Here is a 14603-nt window from a genome sequence, read left to right as displayed (position 1 = left end):
AGTAGTAGATACTTCTCAAGGACACAACCAGTGCACCCAGAACAATGGTTTCCCTGTCTTATCTTACTTCTTGCTGTAGCTGATTTTTCAGCACACAGACACAGATCCACTTTTTAACTCAGAAAATGCTTAATACAGTTAAAATGATTACTTGACACAAGCAAAGGCTTAGCTATCAATCTGCCTTGTGGTCAGCTGCATTGCTAGGCCACAGGTCATGCCTTGTATTCAGCTGTAAAGCTAATACTTCTTAATAATCTAAATTATTGTAAACCTAACAATATGCTTATCAGAAAATTATTCTATTTTAGGGTAATAACAAACCTGCGCACTACAGCAAGAACATGGAAGTTTTGCCTTTTAATTGCTTCATGCCCTCATACTCCTCTTCCCCGCCTCCATTTCCAGTTTCACTGTAAAACTACCTCCCTTCATCAAGTTGCCAGACCAAAATTACATAGTCATCCCAAAGGGCCAGTCTGGAGGGCAGAATAGGGTTCAGAGGCCTTGAGACAGTAGCCTATGAACCACCGTAGAAAACCCACGTAGTAGTTTTGGCTGGAAGCATTTTGTATTTGATTTTAATAGCAGCAACATGAAAAGCAAGACTCACAGGGAAAAAACCAAGGCCACAGCAAGGGCAGGCTCACTGAACACAGCACTTGTGATGGCAATAAAATGCAAACGTATCCTCCTTTCCTCTTCACTGCTTTCTATAACATAAACATGGGCAGCATCCCAAGAGTCACCTTGTCTGGACTGAATCTATACCGAGTTCAGCCTGCCACGATAAGCTGATTTATATAGTCCCCACCCCCAGCTGGACGGTCATCTCTGTGCCACGATAGGCCAATCCCATCTTCCTGTTACCTTCACTTGGTGTCGTTGGTCTTTGTCATTTGGGTCCAAGCACTGGAAGCTCTTTGGGCAAGGGATGCTTCTCACTGTGCATTTGCTCGTCACACTTTGTTGGATCCCATGACCCTAATTCAAGAGGCACTCATGTCTGTAAAATGCATTTTTAGAGGGATCAGCTGTGAGGCTTACTGAGTTATCCTTCCTTCAGGTGTTTTTTTACTTTCTAGAAAACAGCAACATCTGGATGCCATGAATAGGTGGGGTTGGCATTCTGGTGTTGCTGGGAAATACTGCTCCTCTGTTGAGGGACTTACAATTTAATCCTGCAAAGAGATTTCTTATAAAAATGTCTTCTCTTAAAGACAGAATGTTTTGCAATATGTTCATTTCTTCAAAAGCCTACGTTTATGTAGAAGAACTAAAAATAAAATGTATGGGTGGGATCATTTGGTTTAAATTTGCAGTCTCCCAGACCTTTTGATTGAAAAATCTCCAGTTGCAAAAACACTAAAATACGTGTGTTCTTGGTAGAAAATTCAGATTTTCTAAAGGAAGCTGTTTTATTTCTTTCTTTCTTTCTTCCTCTACCAGCTAAAGAATTTTGATTACCTTGCTATTAAAATGTTGATAGACTTCCAGTTGTATGTCTTTTTTTAGGTTCCTAAATACCACGCACATCCCTCTTCTTCCCAACCACCCACAGTTAATTTGAATAATAAACTTACAGGAATGGGAATTTTTTCTCAACTCTTGATAGATCCTCCGGTGCCAGGATTCCTTCCTTCTTTTCCTGCTCCTGATCTATCTAATTTCCCTTTTCCCTGCCACTGCCAAATCTTTCAAAGTCAAAGTATCTTAGTCGGAGCTTTCTCTCCGCTCCAAGACTGACCTGACAGAAGTAGATCCAAACCTGTTTCTCCCTGCACATGACATGAACTTCACTGGCTTGGAAGGACTGATGCTGCAGGAAGGTGATTTATCCACTTCTCTCTTCTTAGGGCTTCTGGGACTTGTTCCCTAGAGCCCAGCTTAGCTTTGAAGCACAGAATCAGAAATAAGCCTTCCTGGATTCATATTGTGAAGACATAAAGTTTTATTTTTATTGTTTAGTTTGATCCCCTGGTATCTATTGTTTCATGCTTCTGGGCGTAGATATGTAGCATTTGGAGGCCAGATTAAAATATTCAGGCATCTAAAATGTCAGGGAGATATGTAGTCACTATTAGGAAAAGAGTTGCACAGATTTGCTGGCTCACTTTTGTACCTTAGGTGGTGTTGCCAATACCTCTAAGACCTACCTGCATTTTGGACATAACAGTGCCTCTGATATAGGTAGCTCATTATCTTTTCTCTTAACTTTTATGTCCTGCAATTCTTCATGCCCCAGTATATGTCATTATACCCATCTTTTTATTTTTTGTGTTGCTTTGGTTCTCTGTGACTGCAGAACAATGAATCCTAGGATTGGCAAAGGAGTAGAAGAGAGTGTGGAATGAGGTCTTCAGTGCTCTGTTTCCTTAGGGCTCATCTCCACATCATTGTACGGCAATGTTGCTACAGCGCCATGCTTTAGTACTTCCTTTGGGCCTTTAGCCCCTGGAGTAACTGCCCCAAAGTGTAGTAACTGCCTGTACTGCGCCATGTGTGCACTGCACGGTTAGATTTTGCCACTACGTTCCTGTAGCAATGTGCTATACCGGGAGTGCACCGCTATGAGGAAGTAGTCGCCAATCATGTGTAGACCCACACGATCACTACCTCACAGTAGTGCGCCATATGGCAACATAGCTCACAGCTATGTCACTACAGACCTTCAGACCACTTTCCCCTGATTCAGATACATCCTAGGTCCCAGCTCCCCCTCATTTCTTGAAAACCCTCTCAGCTACTTCTCTTAAACCCAGAGGTATCATACACCGATGGGCCCCACATGCCAGATCAAGCCCCCAGGGGTGGTCTAGGGGCAGTGCTCCATGAAACTTGTGTTGTGAACTGGCCATGTCTGCTTCTTGCTGCATGTGTACATCCCTATCTCTGCACAAACCCACTGCAAAACCATGCACAGCAGATGTGTGGGGCCAGTCTGGAGCATGTGCCTCACATAGCATGCAGTGCCAGTCTGGGGCGTGTATGGCATGTGGCGTTTGCACCAGACTGACGTTGCACGCTGGACTCCACATATAGGGTTGGTCAATGGGCCCAATCCAGAGAATCCCTCAATCTAGTGTGCAGGGCTGGTCTCTCACAGATGCTGTGTGCAGCACACATCCCAGCCCGGCTGTATGTTGTATGCACCCTATGCCAGACAGGCTCCACAGGGAGCATCCAGGGATTAGAGACTTGTTCATAGACCTGATTTCTCTTGATGCAAACCTGACAGGTGCTAGACCCTGATGTGACAATATGAGTCTTGTTGGCACTGGATTCACAAGCCAGGCCTGATACATTGTTCTGTGCAAGCACAACTTTTCTTTGGAGCAACCACAACTCTTTCTGTTTGATAACAGGCAAATTTTATTGATACAAAGTGTTAGAAAATAGGAGTAATGCAGGCAGGGAATGGGAAGGCAGTATGTCCGGCCGGCATGAGAGTGCCACCCTGCAGTTCTTGCTTGAATATCAGAAGTCAGCAGTCTTGGAGGTCGAGGGTTAATACCAACTTCATGTAAGTATTTGTAATGTATAAGAAGAGTAACATAGAAAGGCACCTTCGATTTGTGTTTAGGAACTAAAAGAAAAAGCCCATTTGCCTCCCTGATATCAGCCAGTCTGATCATTTGACCATTAGTATGAATAAGAGCTTATAAAATAGTAATATGTCCCCTGGAGAAGGGGTAGCCAGCCCTGTTAACCATGATGTCCAGCTGTGGGGCATTCCCAATGACAGACTGTTGCACTGGGAGCTTCAAATGCAGAGGAGAGAGTAGGAGGGGGCGCGCTGTGAAGGAGTGACTTCCAAGGAGAGGAAGCCGGGCTGCTCTGAGCCCTAGTGGCTCATGTAATGTCTGCAGATGGCAGAGGATTTGGGTCTATTCAATTTATGTTTCTAGAGGCTCAAGTTGGTTTGGTGTTACTGAGTAGAGCTAACTGGCCTGCATTAGGCAGCAGGAAAAAGGACCCACATACAGGGCTACATTCAATTTATATTCAGAAAATAGTTTGTTTTATTACGAGCTAAAACGACATCAGAGGCAGCAATCTTCATAGCATCCTAGGACTGGAAGGGAGAGTATTTAGAAACAGGGAGGTGAGTTGGTACCTTATATCTCACTTCAAATAATCATCTAACATACAGGGCTACATTCAATTTATATTCAGAAAATAGTTTGTTTTATTACGAGCTAAAACGACATCAGAGGCAGCAATCTTCATAGCATCCTAGGACTGGAAGGGAGAGTATTTAGAAACAGGGAGGTGAGTTGGTACCTTATATCTCACTTCAAATAATCATCTAACTCTCTCCAGGAAGAGCACACACCAACTGCTGAAACCCCCGAGCCTGACGAAGGGTTTTTGAACCCAAAAGCTTGCTTAAAAACTATTCTCCAACTGTTTGGGTTGGTCTAATAAAAGATATCAAATTCACCCAAGGAACCTTGTCTGCCTATGTCCTTAGACCAACACGGCTACAACCTAAACCCCTGTAACTCTCTTTAAGGCTTTTTTATGTACCCCAACCTGGTATGGCCCTGACATTTGTTCTGAGTGATGTGATAACACTCCCTTCCTACAGTCAACTAACAAGGGTTAGAATTCATGAGACAGCTGTTTCCAAACCAGCCAAAAGTCATTAGGCTTCCACCAATGCTTGAGCACTTTGAATGTCCTAGCCCTCTGAACACCGGACCTCAAAGCTTTGGTGGAAGAACTTGTGTTCTCTCAACCTCTCCTTGCTTGGCTTGCTTTGCAGCCCTTTATCATTCTTGTCAACTCTCTCTGAACTTCTCTAACTTTTCTATATTCCTGCATAAAGTCTGGAGCCCAGACCTTCACACAATAGTCTAGATGAAGCCTAAGTAGTGCCATCTACAGTGGCTCTATCAATTCCCATGTTTTATGTCTAATACTTCTGTTGTTGCAGCCCAAAACTGCATTCACATTTTTGTAGCTACAACAAATGGCTGAGCCATGCTGAGTCTGGGTGGCAGCAGTGTTGAGAAGGATCTGGGAGGCCTGCTGGATCACAACCTTTTATCACCCAACCTGTATTTCTGCTTTTGATAATTCTTCTCAGAGATCCAGCACCTTCCATTTATTTGCTTGGACTTCACCCTGTTGTTTCTAGTCCAACCTCCCAATCTATCCAGACCCACTGGAATTCTGGTCCTATCCCCTAAAGTGTTTGCACTTCTTCCCAGCTGCATATCATCTGGATATTTGCATGTATATCCTGTCATCCGAAGAACCGATTACATCAATTACTAAATTAAATTCTACAATTCTTTGTCATCTCACAATTCGGGGGGGGTTATTTAACATATCGCACAGAATGCAAGAATGATGCATGCCATGTTGCTTTTCCATTTCAACAATGTTAATACAAAAAGAGCCACGTCATTGTCCTTACAGTGCTACAGAACGTAGCCCACCAGCTTCATTTTTGTAAGGACACGATATGTACAGTATAATATGAAAACCTTAATTTCATGCATAAATTATAAAAGAAATGTAATAAGTAAAGCAAAGTCATGAAATAAAGATGCACATGTTGTTCTTGGACAGGCCCAGCAGATTCCTCAGGGCAGTTTGGATCTCCTTGTTCCTCATGCTGTAGATGACCGGATTCATCAGTGGAGGCACCACACAATACAGAACAGCTGCCAGGAGATCCAGAGAGGATGGGGAGTCCGAGATGGGCTTCGTGTAGGCAAAGGAGCCAGTTGAAACAAACAGGGAGACCACGATAAGGTGGGGAATGCAGGTGGAGAAGGCTTTCTGCCGGCCCTGCTCCGAGGGGATGCTCCACACCGCGGTGAAAATCCGGACTGTGCATTGCAGAGTTGATAACACTAGCAGTCCAAGCACCGGCAGCCATCTGGATGCAAGCTCTCCTGTTCATTATTATTTCATAATGCAGTGGCTTGCAGATGGCAACGTACCGGTCATATGCCATGATGGTAAGGAAGGCAACATCAGCTCCACAAAAGAGGAGCAAGAGAAAGACCTGGGACACACATCCAGCATAGGAAATTGTCCTGGTGTTTAAGAGAGAATTGGCCATGGACTTAGGGCCAATGACGGAGATAGAGCCATGGTCAAGGATGGACAAATTTGCCAAGAAGTAGTACATGGGGCTGTGGAGGTGGTGGTCCGTAGTAACAACAGTGATAACAAGGAGGTTCCCCACCAGAGCTGCCAGGTACGCTGCCAGAAAGATGACAAAGTGCAAGATCTGCAGCTCCCGAGTGTCCGAGAAGCCCCGGAGGAGGAACTCGGTTACAGTGGTCCAGTTGGACATCTTCCTTCCCAGGGCGCCGTGCAAGGACTGGGTATAATAGAAGAAGGGCAGTGGTAAGGAGGAAACGAAATCATTTCCCATCAATAATGTCTCCTTATCCGATTTCCAAATTTCATGGTAAGAACAGAGATTTTCCATTATTTATCCCCATTGGAAAGTTTTTCTTTTAGTACATTATTTTTCCCTGAAGAGACCTTACATAAAATAAAATATTTTGCTATTTCAATAAAACCTAAAGGAAATCTTTTTTACCCAGCCGCAGCTCAGGCATTTTATTTTTTATTCTGCAAGTCTACAGTTTTCAACCAATATCAGCTGGAAATATTGTGCTGAAAGAAACAAATGTAAGTTGTAAGAACAAGGATATTATACAAAAAGATGAATACCGTGGAGGTCCCATTCCCTACCCCACCTCCCTATAAGCTGTAAAACTTTCTCTGAATTGCTAGTAAAAACACTGAAAATTTCTTCATAAACTCTCCCAGCCTAGAATATATTAAACAGAATATTCAGGATGATTTGTGTTGCCAGGTTTTCCAACTTTTATATTCCTAAATCTCCTGTGCAACTTACTGAGGCAAGACCTTGCATTGAAGTAGCAAACTTACTAAAGTTGTCTTTGTGGAAGTTTCCTCATCTTGTGTGGAAATCTTCACATTTCCCCCGCCGAGATCCTTTGCTCTCATACAGTCGATCTGTCAAATCTCCTCTGCACCAGCCACTAGTCTAGATCCTCAAAATCAATGATAATTCAGAGGTCTTTCTCTGCTCCCCCTGTCACTGCACGACAGAAACCTTGTTGGATTTACTTCAGAGTGCGCAGCTGACCTCACCCACGCCTTTTATAAAAGGACTGAAGCAAGAAGGCAATTGTTCAGGGTTTTTTTTTTTTTCTTTTAATGGCTTGTAGGACTCATTCCCTGGAGTCCTGCACAGCTCAGAAGCAAAATCCCAAATGTCAGCAATCTTAGCTGCATAGATTTTAGAAAAACAGCATAGCTGTGTTTTAGGCCGAATACAAGTCATAGGATCACTGCTAAGGCACTGAGCTTCTGTATCTTGCTCTGTCATCCCTGTGAGCCAGACTGGGCTGCTTTGGATGCGCAGAGGCACCAAGTTGCAATTCATACGATGCTATGCGATTTGGCAAGTCACCTTTTTTAGCAATGATAAAAGAACTCCACGCCCACACCCAAAATACCTGAAAAATATTTTTCCTGAAAAATACCAACAATAACTTAAGATGACAAATCAGGTGGTAAGATGAGAAAAAACAAACCACTAATTTTCAATTTAATCAATATGTTCAATGACTGGGCAAAACAAGTCCCATTGCAAGGCATCACATTGAGGAAATATTAGCTCAGTAATCATTAGTAGGGTCCTGGGTCTGAAACTGCTGTTGTGAATATGACAGACCCTCAGACCACTTTCCCTTGTTTCAAATACACCCTAGGTCCCAGCACCCCTTCATTTCTTGCATACCCCACAGTCTACTTCCCTTTAACTCAGGGGTGTCAAACACAGATGGGCCCCACGTACCAGGTCAAGCCCGCAGGGGTGGTCTAGTCACTAGTGAAGGGGCAACATGCAACTTGTGTTGTGAACTGGCCAGGTCTGCTGCTTGCAGCATGTGTACAGCGCTGTCCCTGCACATCCCATGCAGTGCAAACCCACCCTAGCACCATGCACAGCGTAAGGTATGTGGGGCAGTCTGGGGCACATGTGACACACAGCATGGGGCAGGTTCTGCATGTGGCAGTTTCAACACACTGACCGCACACACTGGATCCAGCATGTAGGGTGGATCAATTGGCCCAGTCCAGACAAAGCCCCAGTCTAGTCCACAGGGCTGATCTGGCACAGGTGCCCCATGCAGCACACATCCAAGCCTGGCCTCATGTTATGTACAGCCCATGCCAAACAGGCTCCACAAGGAGAAGCAAGGGATCATTCATGGACATGATTTTTCTTGATCCAAACCTGGCAGGGGCCAGAGCCTGATGTGACAATATGTGTCTCTTCCCTTCAGTAGCCATACTAACCTCCTCATCTGGGGGCTCCCACTTAAGCCAGTGGTTGGTTGGAGCCCAGCAGCTAAGAGATTTACACTGCTTGGGACATACTCACTTCATGGATGCACCCATTTAGTCACTCCCCAGTGATAGCCTTACCCCATGTTCATCAGCAGCGTACAGTCGGGTAGCCCCACCATTGCCAACTCAACTCTCGGCATGTAGCCCCCACTCCAGTCCTTCTAGATTCAACCCAGTCCCACTTGTCAAATCCCCAGTCGGGCACTTCATTGCTATACCTGACATCCGCAGGCACAGGCCTAACCCTCTATGTACTTCTGATTATTCTGCAGCCTTGCCCCCTCGACGGGGCCCTCCTAGAAGTGGATGAAGGAGCACTTGACGATAAAGCATGGGTGACTCTACAAATCAACGGCCGTAATATCTGGCAATGATGGGACAATAATTAAGCATACACTATAAGGTTACACCAAAGGAAATATGCATCTATACAGATAACCTATACAATGAGTTCAGATATAAAAACAGCTTACAGTCCTTTACAATACAACAATAAGAATACAGGGTTACAACAGGAATCGTGGCATCCTGTCAGCCCTACAGCCCTGTGCACCGATGGCCTAGCTCCTGCCTCGTGCAGGGTTGGGGACGCACGCTGCCTCGTGCAGCTGCAGCGACCCATCAGCTCTACGGCCCTGTGCACTGATCCGTGCACCGATGGCCTAGCTCCTGCCTCGTGCAGGGTTGGGGACGCACGCTGCCTCGTGCAGCTGCAGCGACCCATCAGCTCTACGGCCCTGTGCACTGATCCGTGCACCGATGGCCTAGCTCCTGCCTCGTGCAGGGTTGGGGACGCACGCTGCCTCGTGCAGCTGCAGCGACCCATCAGCTCTACGGCCCTGTGCACTGATCCGTGCACCGATGGCCTAGCTCCTGCCTCGTGCAGGGTTGGGGACGCACGCTGCCTCGTGCAGCTGCAGCGACCCATCAGCTCTACGGCCCTGTGCACTGATCCGTGCACCGATGGCCTAGCTCCTGCCTCGTGCAGGGTTGGGGACGCACGCTGCCTCGTGCAGCTGCAGCGACCCATCAGCTCTACGGCCCTGTGCACTGATCCGTGCACCGATGGCCTAGCTCCTGCCTCGTGCAGTTAGGATCAGAGCAACAAATGTAAGAGGGGTGAATCTCACATCAATGACATCTCCTGAACAAAAATCAAAGATGCCCACGTGAGACAGCTGTACAGTTTTCAATGGAAAGCAAGGGGGAATGGGGGGTACATATATATTTCCTGCCTATGCAGGGGGTCGGACTCGATGATCTATTGAGGTCCCTTCCGACCCTAACATCTATGAATCTATATGTTAAGTTTCTGTAAAAGTCTTTTCTTGTGGTGATACCTATATAAATACCAACCCATCTAAAAAGAACATTCCAGGTAAAAAATAAAACATTTTATAATTATTTTTATTGATCCTCTACTGCCGTATAGGGGTTGTTCTTTTATTGACTGATTTCCCATTCTCTTCCAAGGACTCTCATGATGAAACCATGTCCTCTCACCAAATTGGCACGCTACAGTGATATAAGCAGACCCAAGAGCTAGCATAGAGAGTGGAATGGAAGCCTGAGGTCTTGAAGCAGTGACCTATGAACCATCATAGCAGCATTTCCAAAAAAAATCTTGGTTTTCAAATGAAAAATCCCATATGCTCTTTTTAGCAGGAAGTATTCTGCAGTTGATTTTTTTTTAAAAACAGAAGCAAATGTAAGAACCACAGCAACAATCATAGGCCCAGTAACAGCAGTCTCTACTGAGGACAGCACTCACTGGATTGGGTAGGGGTCTTAATTGCATGAGATCTTTCCACAATTCCTCACCATCAGCTTTGTGTTGGACCACCTGGGATCATTTAGTATCTTGTGGGACCACTGAGAATTCACTGTGCACCCCCTCGCTCAGATCATTGATGAAAACGTTGACCAAAACGGTCCCGAGCACAGAGCCCCAGGGGACTCCACCCTTATCCTTCCTCCAACCTGAAAAATGGCCATTTAGCTCTACCCATTGTTTCTCAACTTTCAACAATGTTTGGATCCATAAAAGGACCTTCCGTCCACTCCAGTGGTCCCTCACAAAAAGGTCATTTTTTTTAAAGGATCTTTTGGTGTGGGACCTTGTAAAAAGCTCTTAATATTGGATTGAATTGGATCAGCTAGATCCCCCTTGTCCATATGCTAATTGACATCGTCAAAGAACTCCAGCCGATTGTTGTGACAGAATTTCCCAAGAATTCCCAAGAATTACATGCACACTTCCCCCAAATATCACATTTATCCATGTGACTGCTACTTTTGTTCTTATTATTGATTCTATAAATGTCCAGCGATAGATGTGGGACACCATGGTGTGTAGATCCCAAGATCTATTTGGAGCAGTAGTCTGGCTTTCCTTCCCAAACCAGAGTTGCTGTGTCTGGAGGGGTAAGACATAGAGGACCCAATGACCTCATGCATGTCTGGCGGACCCTGATCTCAAGCGGGTTGTTACTGACTGTCTTTGTGAGGAAGACAAAGGGGTTATATATCCCTCTCAAGACCTGCCTGGGAAGGGTTGCCTGCCATGGCCATTTCACAGGCAAGTGGGAAAGCCCTGTGCATCTCTTGGACTTGTCAATGCTGTAGTTTAATGAAATACAATGGGCCTGTTGTCCAAAATCATCATAGGAGCTCCAGTGCTGAGGGCAAGGAATACTTAGAGCACCTGCAGATGCTGCTCTTGGGGATGTTCATAATGAACAGTCATTAGTTGCCTGGCGACCTATCATTTGTGGCTTTGTGTCTTTCCAAATGTCATCCCTTTATGATGCAGAGGAGACCTGAGCATGAGCTGGAACTGCAATCACACAGGAATAGCTGTGTGCTCGGTGACCCTGTGCAGAGGCAGCCCTGTAAGTAATAACCAAAACACAACAGCAGAGCAAGGAAGAGGGAGAAGAACTGAAAAGTAATGGAGCAGTGTCCAGGGCTTAATCTGGACTAGTGGAGAATGGGATAGGGCGATGTTTGGAAACAAGGGTGCAAGGAACTAAGGGAAAAGAAAGAGACTTGTGGATAGTGCACGTAGGACAGCACAATCCCATGCACTGGTACAGGCTGGGGACTGACTGGCTAGGCAGCACTTTTCACCAATCCTACAGAAAACTGTGGTGGACCAACGGTACAGAATTTATCCCATCACCTTTGTGTTTTATAAGTAGGTTGCACGCTATAATGTGAAAACCATAGTTTCATGAGTTAATTATAATAGTCAGTAGCCAGTCAGCAGCAACCAGCAATGTGGGGGCATGTGGAGGATCTGCTCCATGATTTTGCCAAGGACTGAGTTGAAGCTAATTGGTCTGTAGTTCCCTGGATCCTCATTTTTCCTTTTCTTAAATATGGGTACCATGTTTGCCCTTTTCCAAACATCTGGGACCTCGCATAAGCACCATGAGTTTTCAAAGATGATGACCAGTGGCTCTGCAAATACATCAGCCAACTTCCTCAACACCCTTGGGTGCATCCCATCTGGCCCCATGGGCTTACGTATGTCCAGCTTTTCTAAATAGTTTCTACCCTGTTCTTTTGCCACTGTTGGCTGCTCACCTCCTCTCCAAATTGTACTGCCCATTGCAGTAGTCTGGGAGCTGACCTTGCCTGTGAAGACTGAAGCAAAAAAGGCATTGAGCACTGCCGCCTTTTCTGCATCCTCTGTCACTAGATTGCCTCCCCTGTTTAGTAAGGGACCCACACTTTCCCTGATCCTAATCTTGCTATCGACATTCATGTAGAAACCCTTCTTGTTACCCTTCGTGACCCTTGCTAGCTACAACTCCAGTTGTGCTTTGACCTTCCTGAATCCATCCCTGCATGCCCAAGCAATGCTCTTATATTCTTCCCTAGTTATTTGTCCAAGTTTCCACTTCTTATGAGTTGCCTTTTTGTGATTTAGTTTAATGAAGAGTCCCCTGCTAAGCCAAACTGGTCTTCTGTCACACTTGCTAGTCTTTCTGCACATCAGGATGGTTTGTTCCTGCACTCTCATTAAGGCTTTTTTAAAGTATAGCCAGCTCTCCTGCATGGCTGGCAACCACAGGAATATTAGACCTCTTACAAGAAACTTTTCAGGTCCAGGGGGCAAAGGCCCAGAAGGTGGTACGGTACATCCTCAAGTTACAGGAAAAATTAGATTTAGTGAGAACACTGATCATCTTTCCCAGCAGTACATAAAAGCAGTACCATACCCCTGCAAGAAAAAGCACATTGCCCAAATTCTGAACCCTTTGAAATAAATGGTGACAGCCTAATTAATTCATTCTTATTTAGAGACAGATTAGAAGAGAGAAAATGTGCAGTATTCCCTAAAGACAAACAGCTTTTCCCCAATAACAAAGGTGACATAGCATTCAGATCTTTATTGATTCCAATGTAATATGCAATCAACAACATACATACATGGCTTTAGGTCCACAGTAACATGTTTTTAGGAAAGACCCACCAAAAATAAAAAATTAGAAAGCAGGGAACAGTGCTGTCCAAACATCATACGTCCAATGTCCAAACAGTGCTGTCCAGACACATTTTTCATTCCTTCACTAGTGGATACACAAGCATATCGGTCTCTTAGAAAACCCCAAAGAGTTGACCTATTGAGAATCTCAGTACAAAACTATTTAAACCATATTGCTACTCTTCAAATCCTCCCGCAAAAAGCAACCCACCGGAGCTCTTTAAATAAAGATTGGGCATTTCTGAAAGAAAAGATTAAGTCCTAACAAAAAATAAGTCAGTGAAATCCTGTGTTCTGAGCTCTATTCCTTTGTTAATTATAATCATCCATTCAGGCTTCATACAACATTACTCCATTAAATCAACCAAATGATACGGGGGGAAAGGAACTAGAAAGGACAACAAGAAATCCACTGTTCCCTCAACAAGATTTTTTATCCCCCCAATTTGGGAGACCCTAATACCAATCAGACATCTGTTTTATATAGATATAGCTATAGATATAGATATATAGATATAGATATGCGTGTGTGTATATGTGTATATATGTATATATGTATATGTGTGTGTATATATATGTGTGTATGTATATGTGTAGATGCATATATATATATAGATATATCTATATATATATCTATAGATATATCTATATATATATAGGCAGATAGACATAGACATTATAGGCAGTCCCTAAATAATATGAGTGATCTGTGTCACTTCAAAATACAGAAACAAAAGGTCTATTCATTTGGTTCCTGATACATAACATTTTTACAACACTAATATTTGATGTCCAATACATTGGCTGCACATTATGTTTTTGTGGAAAAAATACTGTCATCACTTCATTATAGCTGTTTTGAATAATAATGACAGTCATGAGAGGGAGATGAATTTGTTATTATGGTCAAATACCCTCCTATGGAGCAGTTTCCTCAAAGAAGCTTTCAGCTCCTTGTTCCTTATGCTGTAAATGAATGGATTCATCAGCGGAGGCACCACAGAATACAAAATAGCCACAAAAAGATCAAGGGCTGAGGGCGAATTCGAAGTGGGTTTCATGTGGGCAAAGGTGCCGGTGATCACAAACAAGGAGACCACAGTGAGGTGAGGCAGGCAGGTGGAGAAGGCTTTATTCCGACTCTCCTCAGAGGGCAATCTCAGCACTGTAGGTAAGATCTGAACATATGACGCAGCTATGAGAGCAAAGCAGCTTGAAGCTAAACACATACTGAATACAAGAATGCCAGTTCTCTAAGGTATGCATCCGAGCAGAGCAGCTTAAGGAGCTGGGGGATTTCACAGAACAACTGGTTGATCACTTTGCAATGGCAGAAGGGTTTGCTGAATATGCTCCAACTGTGCATCACAGAATAGAGAATAGCACTGACCCATGCACTGCCAGCCATCTGAGTACAAGCTTTCTTGTTCATTATTATCTCATAATGCAGTGGTTTGCAGATGGCAACGTGCCGGTCATATGCCATAATAGTGAGGAAGGCAAAATCAGCTGCACAAAAAAGTGGGAAAAGAAAGATCTGGGCAACACATCCAGCATAGGAAATTGTTCTGATGTTTAAGAGAGAATTGGCCATGGACTTGGGGACGTTGACAGAGATAGATCCAAGGTCAATGACGGACAAATTCATCAAGAAGTAGTACATAGGGCTGTGGAGGTGGTGATCCATAGCTACAACAGT

At 44.4% G+C, this 14603-nt stretch overlaps 1 pseudogene; it reads right to left on the bottom strand.

Moving 5' to 3' along the window:
* Positions 1-13779: 13779 nt before the first annotated feature.
* On the bottom strand, positions 13780-14591 carry LOC112548917 (annotated as a pseudogene).
* Positions 14592-14603: the final 12 nt, after the last annotated feature.

The sequence above is a fragment of the Alligator sinensis genome, unplaced genomic scaffold (genome assembly GCF_000455745.1).
Source record: "Alligator sinensis unplaced genomic scaffold, ASM45574v1 scaffold1628_1, whole genome shotgun sequence".
NCBI classification, from domain to species: domain Eukaryota; kingdom Metazoa; phylum Chordata; order Crocodylia; family Alligatoridae; genus Alligator; species Alligator sinensis.
This window is presented reverse-complemented; position numbering and strand designations above follow the sequence as displayed.